Raw genomic sequence first — 9204 nt, 5'->3', positions numbered from 1 at the left:
CCCCCAACGATTTTACTTATTACGCAACTGTTTGGCAGTGCATGAAGTCACATACTTCTGTCTGGTTGATATTGAATTATTAATATGTAAATGTATACAATTCATAACCTTATGTAATGTTTTCTGGTAATTTACTGTAGATATAAGACAATATTAGTCTCCTTTGGCTGAGTAGACGTAGAGTCGTATAGTGTTATAGCTGTATAGGTGTACACAATTATGGCACTTCGGCCCGCACGCTGTTGTGTTGACGGGTTCTTCGATGGATGGATAGACGTATGTGTAGTTGTATAGTTGTACGAATATTGGCCTGCTTGGCCCCCATACTCTTCGACTAAAGCTCACTCAGTCAAAGTCCCGGCCGACAGCAGCAGCAGCACTGTGTGTACTGTACGTGTGTGGACTGAAGGCAGCTTGCGACTGAACTGTCAGTCCAATGATTTTCTTGTGAAAACTTTCCTTTAGAAAATGATAATCAAAATTCAGTAATAATGGCCGTAATGTTCGCAAAATAAGCTTTGATTTCATACCTCCATGCACGAAAGCTATATAAAAATCGTGGCAATAATGATGGAAATAGGTCTCTAAGTTTGGACGTCGATGGGAAGCCCCGTGTATCTCCCTGGCTTGTGCAGCTACTACAAAGCCTATCCTATAGCAAGATGCTTTACTCGGGTGTAATCAGGGGCGTCGCTTGACCTTTTTCAGTGGGGGGGGGGGGGGGTGTAGAGGCCAACGATTACCGAGAAAACTAGCCATATTACCGACAAAATTAAATGTCCAATATCTACAAATTCAACCCTATAAACCTGGGGCCGAAGGCTAAATTGTTTTTCCTATGGACTATCTATAGTACTTGCATATGCGCCAAATGGTCATTTTCCTCGACGACATAAATATACGAATTATTTCTTCAATTTAGTCAGCATCATAGCTATATATTTTAATACAGGCGTGGAGCTAGGACCTTATTTTAGGGAGGAGCGGTAGTGAGCAAGAGCTCATTAGGGGGTGTGGGTGATGAGCCTCCCGCGCGAAGCGCGGAAGATTAGATGTTTTCTTAAATTATTAGGAAAAGAAGACGATTAATTGTACCGTTTTCGACTGGTAATCCTTGGCTGAATGAATTCCCCCCCCCTCCCGCGCGAAGCGCGAAAGCTTTGACGTTTCATTAAATTATGAGAAAAAGCAGACAAATCGGTGTACTGTTCTCGACTCTTAATCCTTATCTGAATGAAGCTTCCCCCTCTCGCGCGAAGCGCGAAAGCTTTGACGTTTCCTTATATCATTAGAGAAAGAACACGATTCGTTGTACCGTTTTCGACTCTAAATAAGCCCTATTAGTTTTGTCTGAATTCAGTTTCCCCCTCTCGCGCGAAGCGCGGAAGCTTTGACGTTTCCTTAAATTATTAGAGAAAGAACACGATTCGTTGTACCGTTTTCGACTCTAAATAAGCCCTATTAATTTTGTCTGAATTCAGTTTCCCCCTCTCGCGCGAAGCGCGGAAGCTTTGACGTTTTCTTAAATAATTAGAGAAAGAACACGATTCGTTGTACCGTTTTCGACTCTAAATAAGCTCATTAATTTTGTCTGAATTCAGTTTCCCCCTCTCGCGCGAAGCGCGGAAGCTTTGACGTTTCCTTAAATTATTAGAGAAAGAAGACGATTCGTCCTACCGTTCTCGACTCGTCTAAATGAAGTTTTCCCCTTTTGTGCAAAGCGCAGAATTTTTGGCGTTTCATCACAATATAGAGAAAGGAAGACGATTCCTCGTACCGTTTTCGAATCTTATTAAGCCCTATTCATCTGAATTCAGTTTCTCCCTCCCGCGCGAAGCGCGAAAGCTTTGACGTTTCCTCAAGTTATTAGAGATAGAACACGATTCGGTGTACCGTTTTCGACTCTAAATAAGCCCTATTAATTTTGTCTGAATTCAGCTTCCCCCTCTCGCGCGAAGCGCGGAAGCTTTGACGTTTCCTTAAATTATTAGAAAAAGAAGACGATTCGTCGTACCGTTCTCGACTCGTCTAAATGAAGTTTTCCCCCTCTCGTGCGAAGCGCGGAATTTTTGGCGTTTCCTCACAATATAGAGAAAGGAAGACGATTCCTCGTACCGTTTTTCGAATCTTATTAAGCCCTATTCATCTGAATTCAGTTTCCCCCTCTCGCGCGAAGCGCGGAAGCTTTGACGTATCCTTAAATTATTAGAGAAAGAAGACGATTCGTTGTACCGTTCTCGACTCGTCTAAATGAAGTTTCCCCTTTGACGTTTCATCACAATATAAAGAAAGGAAGACGATTCGTCGTACCGTTGTTGACTCTTAAACCTTGTTTGAATTTAGTTTCCCATTTAGTTTCCCCTTTGACATTTGACGTTTCATCACAATATTAAGAAAGGAAGACGATTTGTCGTACCGTTGTTGACTCTTAAACCTTGTTTGAATTTAGTTTCCCCGAAAATTTTAAACCTCTGATAGCTCGTAGGGAAAAGAACTTGTCGGCCGACCGACAATATACATTCATCGTACCGTTGTTGACTCTTAAACCTTGTTTGAATTTAGTTTCCCCGAAAATGTTAAACCTCTGATAATTCGTAGGGAAAAAAAACTTGTCGGCTGACCCACAAAATACATCTCACCGACTTCAAACTTCTGTATTGATATAGTACACGAGGATCGAGCAAGAATACCGACACAGCTGACCCGACACAGCAACATTTGACGTTTCATCACAATATAAAGAAAGGAAGACGATTCGTCGTACCGTTGTTGACTCTTAAACCTTGTTTGAATTTAGTTTCCCCGACAATTTTAAACCTCTGATAGTTCGTAGGGAAAAAAACTTGTCGGCCGACCGACAATCATCTCACCGACTTCAAACTTCTGCATTGATATAGTATACGAGGATCGAGCAAGAATACCGACACAGCTGACCCGACACAGCAACATATTTACCCGTGTCTTTCTTGCTCCCTCGACGAGACGACTCCACCCAACAACCCCCTTCTCTCTTTTACTCCCACTCATTCTCTCTCAGACTCTTACCTCCCCTCTCTCCTCTCTTTCATACCCCGTTACTTTTGTTTCCCTTTCACTAATTTTTCTCCTTTTTTCCTTTTCTTTCTTTTCTTTCTTTCCTCTCCTCCCTCTTTTTTTTTCTCTTTCTTTTGTTCTCTTTTCCTTCCTTTCTTTTCCTTTCTTTCCTTTCTTTTCCTTTCTTTGTTTTCTTTTCCTTTCTTTTTTTCTTTTTCTTTCCCTCTATTTTTTCCCTCTCTTTTTTTTCCCTCTCTTTTTTTCCTTCTCTTTTTCCCTTTCTTTTTTTCCCTCCCCCTTTTCTTTTTTTCCCGACGGCAGCGTAATTTTACCGACAATATCCTGACAGGTGGAGGGGTGTCGCACCCCCACACCCCCCCCCTTTGGCGACGCCCCTATAATCCCGACCCGTTGCATCTTAAATTTGCTACGCCTTATTAGGCGAGTTGATGGTCATCTCTCGTGTGTCTCTTTCATACGGATGTAATGTTGAATATGCATGAGGTATCTCTGTCGTCACGCATATCATGCATTATGCATATCGCGTCTGTTTTCGCCCTGGACGTCGACACGGAGGAGGACCTCGGGCAGAGTATAGCCAATCGCACAGAGTAGACTCTCCCGCGGACGATGGCAACGGGCACCGGTACCCCGATGGGAGGGTTCAGGAGGAGATAGCTGCACCAACTTCGGTCGGCGATCTCATTAAAAAACAATAGAATACAAAGGCTCGCGGAGACGTCATGCCCCCCGCGGAGTCTTAGCGTATTACTTACTGTGATGTGAACATTACAGAACATTCATCCAAGACATATATTTTCAAATAGGAAATCTCAGGTCACAATATTTTATTTCCTTCATCTATGGTTTTAGTGTATCGATATTTGATAGTTTATTCTGAGAATAGAATGTGGGCGGTTGAAATTGCAAAATAATATAAAGATCCTTTGGTGTTCGACCATGTCATCATAGCTCACGTCATTTCACTATGTTTATATCGGAATATTAGACTTGATAATTTTCTCTTTGGTGGGGTGGGAGTTTTTGTTGTTGTTTGCTGATTGTTTGGCTTGTTAGATAATTTGCGGGAAACTTTAGGGGAAATGTTTGTCAGTCACCCTTACCATTTCAAGGATACGTGTTTTTCAGTTATCCGATCTTATGTGCCCCTCAGTTATTGGTAAAATGAAAACAATCCCTGTCGGGTCACTAAGTGGAAGACATTGTTTAATTTCATTTTTAACCTCTGTTACCAATAATATGGAACATAATAATACCATGTCAAAAGCTGATAAAGCTAACTTATATTACTTTTTTCTAAATTCATCATCATCATCATCATCATCATCATCATTTATTAAATAAGCATATTCCCTCTTACGATGGGTTCTTCTTGTCTCGGACATCATCCTCATTTAGCTCAACCGTAATTGACTTCTTTATTTCAATATCGTTCAATGTAAATATTTTCTCGGCACGATCAATCAAGGTGATGCCATTGGTCGTGATTTGTCTGTAGTAATGAAAAAGTGCTTTTATTCGTTATGCCGTACATGGATATCATGCCCTCAATGCTTCAAAATGGCAGTGCTTTATCTTTCTGAAAATTCTCTGCCAGGTGACAAATCTTCTTCTGCTGCTTCTGCACCTATTCCATATACAAGGACCCCAGTCTTTTCAAGGTGAATCATGGACGACACATTCAGTCAGTTCTAAAGTGACTCTCACACTCTGCCGTGTAGGCCTACCGTGTGCCACCGTGCGCGAAAATGTCTGCGGACGGTGGAGAACGGCGAGGGCACACGGTGGTTCGTTATCAAAGCGGGCAACACGTTAATAGGGCGTTGGCGCTTATTTACACCCGGTGGGACCCGGCGAAAGTTTTGGGCATGTTCAAAACTTTGGACGGCTGGCACCGGCCGTAAGTAAGCGGCAAGAGGACGGTGTTGAACGGTATGAATACGTTATGAAAACGGTCACACTGTATGAACACGTTCACAACACGCTCATAACCCGTTACAGAACGGTGATGAAAAATGGAGAGCGGACTGACCGTTGCCGTTCAAATCGGGGTATTTATGGCAGTCGTGTCATGACGTCAGCAGTCCGGGGACTCGCTCACAGGACGCTCCGAGCGGTGAGGGGACGCTAAGTGACTGGTAGGTGGCTGCTACAAACCCGGTGCACACGTTCGAGACCCGGTATGGGCCCGGTATGGAAACGGCCAAAATTTTCAACAAAAGTCAATCTGGGCGGTGAAGACGGTAGAAGCACGTTCAACACCCGGTATGCGCCCGGTGAGAACGGTCAGAAGATGGCAACGAAACGGTGAAAAGATTAATTTTATGAATTTTTTTTTGCGGCCGGGGACAAGTTCGCTCAAAACCCAACGTTCTGGACTCTGTTTTTTTTTTTGATAGCCCGGCAGGTGGACGGTAGGCCTACACGGCAGAGTGTGAGAGCTCCATAAGTCTCATCCATCAGTACCTTTGAGTAAGCAGCTGGATATGGGGGTCTACACGTTCCCAGATTGGATTGCATAACTTCCTGACAAATCTTTCACTCCATTGAGATTTATTGATAACTAAAATGCATTAAAGGTAGCAAGGTGGTCTATCCTATTCAATAGTCCTGTTTGGAAAGCTGGAGTCAAACAAAATAGAAATAGAAATTATTAATAAGTCACCTTGAGCTATCATTACAAACATGTTTAAGGATCCCATGTGAAAGGGTGACTGTCTACATGTACTTCTGCATAAAAAATAAACTTGCCCCTTTCACATTTTGCCATACAACTTGGATGTCAAGCTAGCCTATTCTGCGCTATTATCAGCTTATTACACATTAATGAAAATGGTTCTAAAGACTTTGATTTTTTTAATCGGCATATTTCACACAAACTCTGCTTAATACATTATTGGTTGAGCCGAACCAGCTCTGGCCCCTCCTTGTCACCAAATTTGGAAAAGAGTGGGAGGGGCTTAAGTGTTAAAGTGGTATAAATACCGAAGCAAACCCGCTTCTTGGACAGTTGAAATCATCAAGCATTCATCTTCTCACCAAAGTGATTGCAGAAATCTATCAAAACACTCTTCAAGATGAAGTCGTTTTTTGTCATCACTCTAGTTCTATTTTCATGTCTGTGTCTTGTTGGAGTCACCGAAGCAGTTGCTGTTTCAAAGGAAGGTACGCAAGATGAAGGTAAGCTTTCTGGGCAGGTTTCATTTATATATCATTGTGCTACTCATCACTGTAAATTTCTACCATTGATGTCTTGTACAAAAGTGCCGAAATGGGGTAGCTGTCCTACAACATCATTTAGGTAATGTGAGTAAAGTTTTAGAGGGATTTTATTTCGCAACCAAAAATTATGGCAAGAAATCATAACATTTATTTAATCGAACTTTGATGCAAGAGCATTGTCTAATGTATGATTTAAACCAAAGATATTAGTTGCGATTGGTTAATCGCACGTTTCTACTTTAAGCCAGGGACTAGATATGCAACACAAAGTTTAATACATTTTAAATAATGTATAGGAAAGGATAGAGAAATATAGGATGTGGATAGGATGCGAATATTTTGAGAGTGTATGACTTGTATCAATGTAAATAATTTCTTTTTTTTCCCTTTTTATTAAAAAATAAATAAATTAAATAATGTACATAGATTTTTTCATACACTCTCGGGAGACAGAATTTTACATAAGGCCTGGCCTCCCTGTCTAGTCTCCAAATATTTTCATTAAATGTACATGTATATTGATACATGAATTATATTTCAACTTTTGTATGTTTGTTTTCCTTTGTTTATTTTTAATGAAAGTATAAAGTGAACTTAAACTTCAACTTGAACAATAACCTTTTTCAAAGTCAAATGAAATAGTTACTTTACATAACCCTAAGGCCCCCCCCCCCAAATCATTTGGTTGTCCTCGATTCCTTTTCTGGAGTAGGGGCGGGCTGGCGGATTTTTTTCTTCTTTTCTATTAGTAAAAAGAAAATCCTTGGGATGTCAAGCATTTAAACAAACAAAGTCTATAAAACACTTTAATATAGTGAAAAACTAGTTTAATGTACAATGAATATCAAGAACAACACAGAAAGTATTTTTGGCTTTGAAATACAGCACCTCTTAAATCTCCATTGTACTACTTATAGATGCTTGCGCCCTCTATATAGCAAACTATGCCTAATCGGTGACCATTGGTCCCCCATGATCCTATTTATCTTATGTTAACTGAGAGCTGATTTGATGAGATAACCACCTGTCCAGTGACCTTTTAGGGTGGTCTTATCCCTCCTTTAAACTAGTACAGATGGGCTTTAAAATGAGTTTAAGAATGCTCAGAACCTGATTTGAATGAACGGCATTTTGACATACCAAACAAAAAATTGAATTAAAATTAAAAAAAATGTAAATAAAATTTAAAAAAAGAAAATAACAATTGTCATATATATTTCCTTATTTATGATTCATTGTCAGAAAAATAGTTGTTGTACTTATATTATTATTATTGTTATCGGAAAACTGTATACTTACATGAATACAGAAGAAAATAAAAGTTAAACGAATCAAATCAAGATAACCACTCTGTTTCTACGTAAAAGTAAACATAATTTATTTTAGTTTGCGTTGATACTTTTGCTCTTCTTGTTTAACCTTTTATAAAGAATTCGGTTAAAAAAATAGGGGTAATACATTAATACATTAATACATTATCGACTATCTGGAACAAACCACCCCCAAAACTTCAACAGTGTGCATCTTTAAACAATTTAAAGCATAATCTAACACTTCACCTGATGCAGAAGCTTTGCATTTGACAACCGCACTTGTTTATGTGTGTAATTACCATTGTATTATTGTATTATTTCCCTTTATTTTGTGTCTTAATTTTTAGGATCATCTACCTAAAAGTTTCTGTAACTTTTTCGTAATTTTCTTTAGTGTATTTTACACTAAATTGACTTTTCTATATTTGCAAGAAATATTTTGTTGTATTCTTTGACTTTATGTAAGTGGTGAGTACATTCATTTTCAATTCAATTCAATAATGAAGGTAACGGCAACAACATTATACCAAGAACATGTGCAATTTAAACAACATTTTGATCAAAATGTTATAAAAAAGTTTATCACTTTCTCCCTAAAATGTTAATAAGTTGTAACCAGTTGAAATGATGTTTATTCTTCATCTCACTCTTTCACTCTCTCTCTCTCTCTCACTGTGGGAGGTTTACATCTCCCACTATCTCTATGCGCCCACCCCTCCCTCTCCTTCTCTCTTACCCCACATCCTCTATCTTCCTCTCTCTTATTCCTTTCCGCTACCTTTCCTTCTGTCCCTTACCCCTACCCCCTCTCTCTCTCTTCTCACATGTAACTTTTGACCCTGAAAACATTCTAGATTCAGGCAAACTGACCCAAACAGAAGAGGATAAAATCTCTGAAATTGGAAAACAAGTATTGTTCCTTCAGGTATGTACTCGTATTTAAAAAAAAAAAAAAAAAAATGCATTTTTGCATTCCATTTAAGGCCAGTTTGTACAAAATCTCTCTGAAGCTAGACCAGGGCCCTGTTTCATAAAGCTTGTTTTCAATAAAAAGTTGCAATAACTTTTATAAAGCTACTGAAATTGTTGCACTTGATTGGCTGAGAGCACATTGGTTATAGAAAAGTGACACTCTTTATTGATAGCCTAACTTCAGTGCAATTGTATAGATGTGAAGGTTCAATCCTCGTGGAGCTCCAAATAGTTCCCTCCCGCATGCAATCTCTAAAACGTGATTTGTTTTAATTGGTTTACTTTGGACGTCATTTTTAGGGTAATGCAACGGAGTCCATGCTAATTTTTTTAAAGCATTTTAGTAGTATTTTAGTAGTACCACACGGTTTCAATCACATCCTACTGCGAATATAAATAAACTGCGATTTTTTTTCGACTGAAATAGTACGTAACAAATGTTGTCCAGAGGCGGATCTGGGTGGGGTTCCATGTCGAACAGAGGAAAAGATATAAACAAAATAAACGCTTGGTATATCATGTATAATATGATACCGTGTATGTGAATAACCTAAGATTACCATGCAATAATCACGTCACATGAAACTATAATTTATTGAAGGCAACCACCATAACAATATTAACTAAAATATAATGAATATAA

This window comes from Strongylocentrotus purpuratus, unplaced genomic scaffold (genome assembly GCF_000002235.5).
Source record: "Strongylocentrotus purpuratus isolate Spur 01 unplaced genomic scaffold, Spur_5.0 spur5_scaffold_2, whole genome shotgun sequence".
Taxonomy (NCBI): domain Eukaryota; kingdom Metazoa; phylum Echinodermata; class Echinoidea; order Camarodonta; family Strongylocentrotidae; genus Strongylocentrotus; species Strongylocentrotus purpuratus.
The sequence above is the reverse complement of the archived record's forward strand: the minus strand, read 5'-3'. Positions refer to the sequence as shown.